General features: G+C 32.6%; 1 long non-coding RNA gene across 1 annotated transcript in view; it reads left to right on the top strand.

The window, feature by feature from the left end:
* LOC137631214 (uncharacterized) overlaps positions 1-12,500 on the top strand; it is a 312,781-nt gene that overhangs the window by 129,655 nt on the left and 170,626 nt on the right. Inside the window, exon 2 of the long non-coding RNA XR_011041882.1 lies at positions 1,454-1,509. This is a non-coding gene — a long non-coding RNA (uncharacterized lncRNA). The remainder of the gene's footprint in view (positions 1-1,453; positions 1,510-12,500) is intronic.

Here is a 12,500-nt window from a genome sequence, read left to right as displayed (position 1 = left end):
TTAAACCGTAAGTCTATATTTTAAATTTCAATGTACTTGCTGATTCTCTCTCTCTCTCTCTCTCTCTCTCTCTCTCTCTCTCTCTCTCTCTCTCTCTCTCTCTCTCTCTCTCTCTCTCTCTCAACTGTGCTTCCAATTAAACCGTATATTTTTTTATTGTACTTGGTAATTCTCTCTCTCTCTCTCTCTTTCTCTCTCTCTCTCTCTCTCTCTCTCTCTCCTCTCTCTCTCTCTCTCTCTCTCTCTCTCTCTCCTCTCTCTCAACTGTGCTTCCAATTAAACCGTATATTTTTTTTATTGTACTTGGTAATTCCTCTCTCTCTCTCTCTCTCTCCTCTCTCTCTCTCTCTCTCTCTCTCTCTCTCTCTCTCTCTCTCTCTCTCTCAAAAGTTGGTTTACAATTAAACCATAAATCTATTTCAATAATTCCACTTTATTTGGTAATTCTCTCTCTCTCTCTCTCTCTCTCTCTCTCTCTCTCTCTCTCTCTCTCTCTCTCTCTCTCTCTCTCTCAGTGTAATATACACATAACATGATCAAACGAACTTGACTGCTCGAAACTTAATGGCCATTTTATAAGGAAATTTCATAATTTTGAGTTTTTACGAACCCATGAAAATACAAAGAAATCGATGCTCAAGAGACGAAGCTTCAAAGTGAAAATTAAAGTAATTTCATAAAATGATAATCATTGCAGCGACACATTAGTTGACGTTGTTAATTGGCATTAGGAAATTTGGATTTTCCCTGAAAGTTGTCTATATTTCATAATTGTTGTAAGAATTATATATATATATAATATATATATATGTATAATATATATATATATATATATATATATATATATATATATATATATATATATATATATATATATAATATATAGGAAAAGACATTATTTAAGTTAGAAATTTCTTATATCGGTGTCCGATGTCACCAATAACATGGCAAAGTCCAGTCAACTCTTTTTAACTTTTTTTTTTACTATAATTAATGTTATATATATATATATATATATATATATATATATATATATATATATATATATATATATATATATATATTATATATATATATATATATATATATATATATATATATATATATATATATATATATATATATATTTATTTATTTCAAATAAGCCATATATATTTATACATTAAAGTCTGGATTTTCTTAACGACCTCGGGATCAGAGTCCCGGGCGAAATCACTCAAAGATATGGTATCTGACCGGCCGAGTTTTGAACCCTAGTCCAGGATACCTGTATGACATTGACCATACCACTCAGCCACGAAGAAAGATAAAGTCAGCCTTTGGAACCGAATCATTACATAGTAACGTGCAAATTTCTACGGCTGAAGTCGGGCATTGTCATGTCAACCGTTTCATTCTATTGTTTTTCTTAAATTGCTTATATTCTACATCATCGAACTTTTTCTTTTTCCAGGTGATCTGGACCTCGGTGGTCAATCTTCGGATCGTCATACTAGAAGAAAAACAAAGGTAAGACTAGAGTTTATAAGTTATGGGAGGTTATAAAATGACCTGCGTTTGTGTTTGTTGTTTATCTGTTAGCATGGTTATGTCAAAACTTCTTGCCGAATTTTTGCCCAATTTTAACAAGGGATATGTATTATGCTCCGGAAGAACCTATCAAATTATGGAGTTGAACCCGGATCAAGATCTTGATTCTAGTTATATTTGTTATTATTAAACAGTAGATTAATTCACGGTCAACATGTGAAAGAGGGAAAGCTTTCTCCGTAGACTTGAGTGAAATGTTGACAATCATCATTGGCGGATGTCTGAAATCTCTTGATTGCTTTTCCTATTTGATTTTAATATATTTTTATGACATATCGTACATTTCTGGGTTCTTAGACTTGTGAATTAGGCTTTAATTGGGCAAAACTAGTAAATATAATCTCACCTATAGTCAATTTCTTTTAGCGAGGCATATTTGCACCGACTCGCAGCGGTGCCCTTTTAGCTCGGAAAAGTTTCCTGATCGCTGATTGGTTAGAATTATCTTGTCCAACCAATCAGCGATCAGGAGAATTTTCCGAGCTAAAAGGGCACCGCTGCGAGTCGGTGCAAATATGCCTTGCTAAAAGAAATGGAATATAGATCACCACCATTTTTGACAAGGATAGAATATTGCAAAATTAGATGTAAAACACTCTCTATGTTTCCTTCATTGTACAACTAATACCACATTTAGAATGTGAACTCTTTATGAAAGGTCAATGTCCGTTCACACTTTACATTTAAGACGAGAGAAAGCGACGAATCGCTTTCGAAATCAGCTCATTTGTATCGAGAACTGAATAGGACGATATCCCCATGAATAATTCAATTTTTGTATCCTCGGAAGATCATCATTGCAATGGAATATTGAAAGATGTCAGTGACTTGGGACGCTGAATTCATATTCAGTTTTTATGGGAAATGATAAGCATCAATTATCAAAGCCCTATTGCGGCTGACGGCTCTTGGCGCCTGGAAATTATATTAATCTTTACATAATGTTTAATAATGAAATACAGGCTGTCGAATACACTCGTTTCGAAAGCCACGGGTGGGTTCAACTACGCCCAAGGCTTCGAGTTCAGGAATAGAGAGACTCTGCTTAACATATGTAGATATACTTGATGAATTCAACATCACAAATCCTTATGAATTCAATATCACAAATCCTTATGAATTCAATATCACAAATCCTTACAACGCTGTCAGATCTTATTCAATTTTTTGTAGATCTGAGTGATTTACTTTAGTTTAATTTTTTTTCCTCCAAGATTTGAAGCATTGACAAAAAGGCTTTTCCAATCATATATTACAAATTAATTGTTTCCAATTCTTGGTAAAATAATTGTTTAAATTGGGCTCATCAGATCTGGTTAAATTTTTCGTACATCAGAAGGATTTACTTTAGTTTAATTTGTTTTTTCCTCCAAGATTTGAAGCATTGACAAAAAGGCTTTTCCAATCATATATTACAAATGAATTGTTTCCAATTCTTGGTAAAATAATTGTTTAAATTGGGCTCATCAGATCTGGTTAAATTTTTCGTAGTTCAGAAGGATTTACTTTAGTTTCACTTTTTTTTTCCTCCAAGATTTGAAGCATTGACAAAAAGGTTTTTCCAATCATATATTACAAATGAATTGTTTCCAATTCTTGGTAAAATAATTGTTTAAATTGGGCTCATCAGATCTGGTTAAATTTTTCATAGATCAGAAGGATTTACTTTAGTTTCATTTTTTCCCTCCAAGATTTGAAGCATTGACAAAGAGGTTTTGCCAATCATTTATTACAAATGAATTTATTCCAATTCTTGGTAAATTGTTTAAATTGGGCTCAATTTTGTTAATTATCATTGTTTTCTCCGGAATATCAAATAGGTTAACGAATAAAGTCAGAAATCCATTTAGTTTTTGGATGGCATGTTCATCCTTACCATGATTCTTGGGCAGGATGTGTTGTACTATGCTAGCGTTATTTTTAAATATTTCATAAGCAGGTCTTCTGAAAGCTATTTAGATTTTAGGAGGACATCTTTGCTTTTATGGTTTTAAATTGAATGTCATTTTATTCTTTACTTTATTAAAAAATTATCTGCGTCAATGACCTTCGATGTCAGGATGCCAGAAAACTCAAAATCAATCAAACAATCTTCTTTATTAAGATTTTAAGTATAGTTTACTTATAGTCCTATAGCTATATTCTTTTAATCGTGCTTTTATGCTGTTCTTGAAAAGAAGACATGTATAGGGGTGCGAAAATATAGTGGTTCAATTAATTTAGAGGATATTTATAAACATATTCAGTTTACACAGGGCCAATACATACACATACACCTCCATACAAACACTTATACTAAATGAGTTTTTTCTAATTGTAAGGGCATGGGAGGACTTGACATAGTAAGTCACTCTTCTATATAATAAGGATGAATAAAACATGACGCCCATAGATTTGATAGTTTAAACCTAAATCATATAAATTTCTTATAAGGTTCCTATAAGAGAAGTGGCCCCGACGAGCAAAACTTTAAAGTATTTTTATAGTTTATATATGAATTATCTGTTTTAATGATGTTTCTGTTTTTAAATTTTTTGAATTTTGATTTTTCATTATTTCTCATATCGTTTATTTATTTCTTTATTTCCTTTCCTTCTCGGGGTATTTTTCCTTGTTGAAGTCCTTGGGCCTATAGCATCTTGCTTTTCCAACTAGGGTTGTAGCTTAGCTAGTAATGATAATAATAATAATAATAATAATAATAATAATAATAATAATAATAATGATAATATTAATAATGTTAATACTATTACTATTAAAAATAATTAATAATTAATAATTAATAATCAAATAAAAATGATAAATGAATAATAATAATATAGTGTCAGCGTAACCTCGATTGAAATTGTTGAAGTTCCAATAGTACCTTGATGAAATAAATGGTTGACTTTCAGACAAGATGAAATATTTAGCAACTGAGATTGCAAAATGGTTGCACAAGACAAAGACAATTATTAACAGCCATTTATCTTAATTACGAAATTACTTACATTTTTTAATCCATGGGCTACTGGAACTATCAAGTTTGATCAATGCATATTGATTTATTAAAAGATTATTTATTGTACGAGATGGTACCCAGAGCAGGGTTGCCAGTTTGGCCTTTTTTTAGGCCAAAAAACTCAAATTTGGATCTCTTTATTGTGTGGCCTTTAGTAACATGAAAAATGCCGTGCCTTAAATACCATTATTTTACCCTTTTAAAGCTTCTGTTGATAAGTAGTTGGCCTTTTCTCATTTAGGGTTGTAGCTTAGCAAGTAATGATAATACTAATAGAAAACCTGGCAACCCTGACCCAGAGATTACTGAGTAAGGCGTGGCTATATTGCGCAACTCGTAGCCAACATTTATCATGATTAGGAACACATGAATCATGAAAGTTTTTTTTTTTTCTTTTTATAAACTTTCTTAGCGAAGGTAATTTCCCTTTGTGAAGTATTGATTCTTAGTGTATACCAAAAGATTCTCTACTTTTCTTTTGGGTTACTTAAAGATTCTTGACTTTTCTATTCACAAGTGTATTTATTCAGGTAGTTTCATTTTATTATTTAAGAAAATAATCCTTTATTTACATGTTTGAATAAGGCTTTATTTATATCAACAAAGAATTACAAAGTTAATCTAAGTTCTAGATTTTTTTTTTTTTTTTTTTTTTTTTTTTTGTATGTGGGATATATGCATTTCGAATGGTAACGCGGTGTACTGTAGGCTTTGAAGGGTCTTTGTAGCGTTCCTCCATCCCCTACCTGCACCTACTTTATAGCCTTCTAGTTTACCTCCGTTCCTTCCTCCTTTCTTCCATTTGCTTTCCAACCTCTTATACATTTTACCTCTTAGTGTAATTCTAATGTTTTACCAAAAAGGCACGAGGTTGCTGAGTGACCTCCGAGGCCCCAGCACTTGGGTATATTATTATTATTATTATTATTATTATTATTATTGCCCTTGATGGAAAAAGCAAGATGCTATAAGCCTACTGGCTTCAACAGGAAAATAGCCCAGTGAGGAAAGGAAAAAAGGAAAAATAGAATATTTTAAGAAGAGTAACAACATCAAAATAAATATCTCCTATATAAACTATATAAACTTTAACAAAACAAGAGGAAGAGAAATTAGATAGAATAGTGTGCCCGAGTGTACCCTCAAGCAAGAGAACGGCGGTGATTTATCACAGACAAGCATTTTATTAAAGATGACTAGATAGTCACTAATAATTAATGGCAGAACCAATCCCATTTATAGCAATAGCAAACATACTCGGAAATGTACTAGGCGTCAACTCCAATGTAGACACCCACGCCTTCCAAAATTTTCAGCGCCGTGAAAATCATTTCCATTCGCGTGTTCAACCGATCTTGGCTAAAATGTTCATTCTTACTTCTTTTACTTTACTAAAATGTTAATTCTTGCTTCTTTAACTTATCTAAAATGTTCATTCTTACTTCTTTTATTAATTAACTAAAATGTTTATTCTTACTTCTTTTATTAATTAACTAAAATGTTCATTCTTACTTCTTTTACTTGACTAAAATGTTCATTCTTTCTTCTTTTATTACTTAACTAAAATGTTCATTCCTACTTCTTTTACGTTAATAAAATGTTAATTATTGCTTCTCTAAAATGTTAATTCTTGCTTCTCTAACTTATCTAAAATGTTCATTCCGTGTTCTTCAACTAAATTAAAATGTTAATTCTTAATTTTACTGAACTGAAATGTTAAGTCTTACTTCTTTAACTACACTAAACTGTTCATTCTTACATTTTTTACTTAACTAAAATGTTAATTCTTACTTTAACTAAACCATAATGTTAATTCTTACTTCTTTTACTTTACTCAAATGTTAATTCTTACTTCTACTTATCTCAAATGTTCATTCTTACTTCCTTTACTTAACTCACATGTTTATTGCACTTCTTTTACTTAACAAAAATGTTAATTCTTAGTTATTTTACTTAATTAAAATGTTCAATGTTACTTTTTTTCACTTAACTAAAATGCTAATTCTTAATCCTTTTACTTAACTAAGATGTTAATTCTTACTTCTTCAACTAAACTGAAATGTTAATTCTTAATTCTTTTACTTAACTAAGATGTTAATTCTGACTGCTTTAACTAAACTGAAATGTTAATTCTTACCTCTTTTACTTAACTAGGATGTTAATTTTTACTTCTTTAACTGAACTGAAATGTTAATTCGTACCTCTTTTACTTAACCAAAATGATAATTCTTACTTCTTTTATTTAACTCAAATGTTAATTCTTACCTCTTTTACTTAACCAAAATGTTAATTCTTACTTCTTTTATTTAACTCAAATGTTAATTCTAATTTCTGTGACGGCTTTGTACTGGTCGATTTAGTTCCCTAAATATTTTATAATTTTTCATTTAATTGATTGTTGTTATGTCCATCTATCGCCTTTTCGGTAGACCACAGAAAAGGAAAATAATCTTCGTTGGCATATGAGATGTCCTGGGAATCATCCCCTCCCCCTATCACCCCTCCCTCTTTCCCCTCCCTCTCCCCCTCCATTTCCCCCTCCCCCGATCCTCCCGCGGGAGGAGTTTCAAATATGTATGGGGTGAAATTCTCTTTACACCGAAATGCTTGGTGTGTATATCTCTTGCGTTCATTCAGAATTCAGGAGGACTCGCTTCTGAAATATGCATCTCTATTACAAATATCGCCTTTATCTATCTATCTGTTTATCTATCGATCTATCTATCTCTACTTATCTATCTGTCTACTTATCTATCTATGTATCTATCATGAATGCTGTAATGTTGCTGTTGTTGGTGTACTGTTTTCTTTTTCGCTTTTCTTGATATCTATCTGTCTATCTGTCTATCTATCGATCTATCTATCTGCCTACTTATCTATCTGTCTACTTATCTATCTATGTAGCTATCATGAATGCTATAATGTTGCTGTTGTTGGTGTCCTGTTTTCTTTTTCGCTTTTCTTGATATCTATCTGTCTATCTATCGATCTATCTATCTGTCTACTCATCTATTCATGATAGATAGATACTCATCTATCTATCTATCATGAATACAACATTATTGCCATTGTTGGTGTACTGTTTTATTTTTCGATTTTTATTTATTTTTAATTTATATTTAACTACATAAACGAGCAAAGACAATTGTAGATATAGCCTGGTTTAATTTAAAAAAAAAAATTTATAGTTAGCATAGCATTATTAAAGTTTTGTAACTACATATTGAACTTTGCAATAACAAAAAAACCCATATAGATTTTTATGTATTGTTTGCGTATTACCATATTCTCTCATACGCATTTTCATATTGCTGTTACAAAAACACCTTATTCCTATTAAACAAATTCTTATCGATCTTAAGTTTTTTAACGTTATTGATAAAAACACTACTCTATTTTGCGTTGTTTAACGTTATTGATAAAAACACTACTCTATTTTGCGTTGTTTAACGTTTTTGATAAAAACGCTACTCTATTTTGCGTTGTTTAACGTTAATGATAAAAACGCTACTATATTTTGCGTTGTTTAACGTTATTGATAAAAACGCTACTCCATTTTACGTTGTTTAACGTTTTTGATAAAAACGCTACTCTATTTTGCGTTGTTTAACGTTGTTGATAGAAACGCTACTCTATTTCGCGTTGTTTAACGTTGTTGATAGAAACGCTACTCCATTTCGCGTTGTTTAACGTTGTTGATAGAAACGCTACTCTATTTCGCGTTGTTTAACGTTGTTGATAGAAACGCTACTCTATTTCGCGTTGTTTAACGTTGTTGATAGAAACGCTACTCCATTTCGCGTTGTTTAACGTTGTTGATAGAAACGCTACTCCATTTTGCGTTGTTTAACGTTGTTGATAGAAACGCTACTCCATTTTGCGTTGTTTAACGTTGTTGATAGAAACGCTACTCTATTTCGCGTTGTTTAACGTTGTTGATAGAAACGCTACTCTATTTCGCGTTGTTTAACGTTGTTGATAGAAACGCTACTCCATTTCGCGTTGTTTAACGTTATTGATAACAAACGCTACTCCATTTCGCGTTGTTTAACGTCATTGATAAAAAACACTACTCCATTTCGCGTTGTTTAACGTTATTGAAAAAAAACACTACTCTATTTTGCGTTGTTTATTTTGCGTTGTTTAACGTTATTGATAAAAACACTACTCTATTTTGCGTTTAACGTTATTGATAAAAACTACTCTATTTTGCGTTTAACGTTATTGATAAAAACACTACTCCATTTTGCGATTTTACAAGTTACGCGACTCCATGTTAGCGTATGTATCGTCAAGTTCTTGATTTGTAACATCTCTTATTTCAGTAAGTCAAAATATGCACGATCTTATTTCAGTAACTCAAGATATGCACGATCTTATTTCAGTAACTCAAGATATGCACGATCTTATTTCAGTAACTCAAGATATGCACGATCTTTAGGCCCCTACACTTGATATGTATCCTAATTCGCAGTTTTTACTCACAGGAAGATGCTAAAACTAGACTAGCAGAGCCATCTATTGACGCATTTTCTTTGCTTATGTATAAATGTCACTGAGGGCAAGCAGGGTGCTAAGCCAAATAGAATCACTATAGTCAATTTCTTTTAGCGAGGCATATTTGCACCGACTCGCAGCGGTGCCCTTTTAGCCTGGAAACGTTTCCTGATCGCTGATTGATTGGACAAGATAATTCTAACCAATTAGGTAGCAGGAAACTTTTTTCCGAGCTAAAAGGACACCACTGCGAGTCGGTGCAAATGCGCCTCATTAAAAAAAATGAGTGTAGTGACAAATGCTTAATTCAAGTAACGGGAAAGTAAATCAAGGGATAATTTACGACGACTGAAATCGAAACCTCCATTTTTCCTGTAGAAGCAACTCTAGAAAATTCATGACTTCACAGGTTTGCCTTAAATGGTCTTCGTGTCTGAGTAGCATTAGTCTCCGTACTCAAGCGACAGCGGAAGGAGAATTAAAATTTATGGTATTTGTTGTGTAAAGGGAGAGAGTCGTATTTCATACCTGCCCAGACATTATCTCTGGGTACTATGTGCAAAACAATTATTTGAAAGGTGAAAGTAAATTAGTTTTCGATTGAGGATAGATTTAGAATTGCTTGGAGTAGTAAAATTGTTATGGAACATAAGCTGTCCTTGAATTGTCAAGTCAATCAATGTAAACATATAATTTGATAGCGTACCAGGGGTCTCTTTATTAGAGTAAGCGTTCAGTACATGTCTACATATCTGCACCATTTGAAATAGGATACCATAACTTGAGTATCATAAGCTATACAGCAGAACTTGCTATCACGTAATTTATACAAATGGCTTCAAATCCCCTTCTGATGTATAGTAAAGAAACAAGAACGTTCTCTCTACCCTATAAGGCTTCAGATTTCTCATCAGAAGTATCTGTAATATGGCAAGCAGTAAAATTATCTAAGATTTGTCACCACAAACGTTTTCCAAGTCATTCAAGTTTCATTCAACAAATTATGTCAAAACAATTGTTGAGAAATGTTGGATCTATGCTCATTGTGGTAGCCTATTGGAAACTTACCTGCCTGGGGTTCCAGTCCCTCTCGAGCTCGATAATTTCTTTTATTGTCTGCAGCCTCACCATCCTTGCGAGGTAAGAATGGGGTTTTGGGGGAGCCTATAGATCTTAACTACTGATTCGTCAGCAGCCATTGCCTGGCTCTGCCTGCTCCTAGTGTTACAGGTACCAGTAAGATGCTGGGGAGGGGAAGATCAGCACCTCTCTGTCTCATTTAAGTTTCATTCAACTAATTATATGAAGTCAGAGTGATTGTTGAGAAATATTAGATATATGCCTATTTTGGTAGCCTATTGGAAACGTCCCTGCCATGTGATCTGCTGGATTGGGGTTCAAGACCCGCAAAAGCTCGATAGTTTCTTGTATTGTCTGCAGCCTCACCATCCTTGTGAGGTAAGAATGGGGGTTTTGGGGAAGCCAATAGGTCTACCTACTGATTCATCAGCAGCCATTGCCTGTCTCTGCCTGGGAAAACTGCTCTTAGTTAAATTTGGAATATAGCTGCGCTTCCAGGAATCTGGAGACAAACAGTAGTTGAGCGGATTGCAAACTATTGTACCAGTCTCGGTCAGTCATTCAATGTCATCATTTCCTTGTCCTAGTTAATTAAAAGTACTGGAAGTCTTTGAACAGATTCAGATTAAAAAATTGCATATTATAATGATGTAAACTTTTATCCACTGAAAAAAATTGCTTTGTATAGTGAAAATTAACAAAAATAAACGGGAAATGAACTAAAATCATGAAACCTTACATCAAGTCGCAATTTCAATGTCTATCATACAACGTTCCGACACAGAGAAGGCGAATATTCCAATACGACAGAAAAGCAAGAAGATCTGAAAGCAAGGAAGGCGGCAGTATGTAGGCACAGTAAACCGCCAGCGGTGGAATATTTTATACAGACAAACTGACCCCTCTTAGTTGGAGTTTGGTCGACTGGGACCAATATCAGGCCAAAGTTTAAAATAGTGTGACAGAGGAAACTGTGCCCTTAGACAGATGTATCCAAAGTTGAGTCGTTCACGAAATAGATAAGGGCACAAGGAGATAAAGACGTCCCTTATATCTCGGAGCTGCTCATATGAGACTATTGCGCCAGCGTCACTTGGTATTGTAGGTTAAAGGGAATTAAAGTGAGAATTAATGCTGTAGCCTTAATAAATCAGAATGGCTGGAAGTTATGCTTTTTTTCTACGTCTTTCGGAGATGGCTGACAAGGAAGTTTATATATATATATATATATATATATATATATATATATATATATATATATATATATATATATATATATATATAAATATATATATATATATATATATATATATATATATATATATATATATATATATATATATATATATATATAATCTAGTAGGTAGCAGGTTGGCCAGGGCACCAGCCACCCGTTGAGATACTACCACTAAAGAGTTACGGGGTCCTTTGACTGACCAGACAGTACTTCATTGGATACTTCTCTCTGGTTACGGTTCACTTCCCTTTGCCTACACGTCCACCGAATAGTCTGGGCTATTCTTCACAGATTCTCCTCTGTCCTCATACATCTGACAACACTGAGATTACCATACAATTCTTCTTCACTTGAGAGGTTAACTACAGCACTGTAATTGTTCAATGGCTACTCTCCTCTTGTTAAGGGTAGACAAAACTCTTTAGCTATAGTAAGCAGCTCTTATAGGAGAAGGACACTCCAAAATCAAACCATTGTTCTCCAGTCTTGGGTACTGCCATAGCCTCTGTACTATGGTCTTCCACTGTCTTGGGTTAGAGGTACGTTGCTTGAAAGCACACTCGGGCCCACTATTCCATCTAATTTCTCTGCTTGTTTTGTTAAAGTTTTTATAGTTTATATAGGAAATATTTATTCTAATGTTGTTGCTATTCTTAATTTTTTCTTTCCATATTTCCTTTCCTCGCTGTGCTTTTTTCCCCTGTTGGGGCCCCTGGGCTTATAGCATTCTACTTTTCCAACTGCTGTTGTAGCTTAGCAAGTAATATATATATATATATATATATATATATATATATATATATATATATATATATATATATGTACAGTATATGTATATATGTATGTATATATATAATATATATATATATTTATATATATAATATATATATATATATATATATATATATATATATATATATATATTTATATATATATAATATATATATATATATATATATATATATATATATATATATATATATATATATATATATATATATATATATATATATATATATATACTACATTTCACATGTAATATATTAGCTAGACCATGTTCTCTCTCTCTCTCTCTCTCTCTCTCTCTCTCTCTCT

This window comes from Palaemon carinicauda, chromosome 39 (genome assembly GCF_036898095.1).
Source record: "Palaemon carinicauda isolate YSFRI2023 chromosome 39, ASM3689809v2, whole genome shotgun sequence".
Lineage (NCBI taxonomy): Eukaryota > Metazoa > Arthropoda > Malacostraca > Decapoda > Palaemonidae > Palaemon > Palaemon carinicauda.
This window is presented reverse-complemented; position numbering and strand designations above follow the sequence as displayed.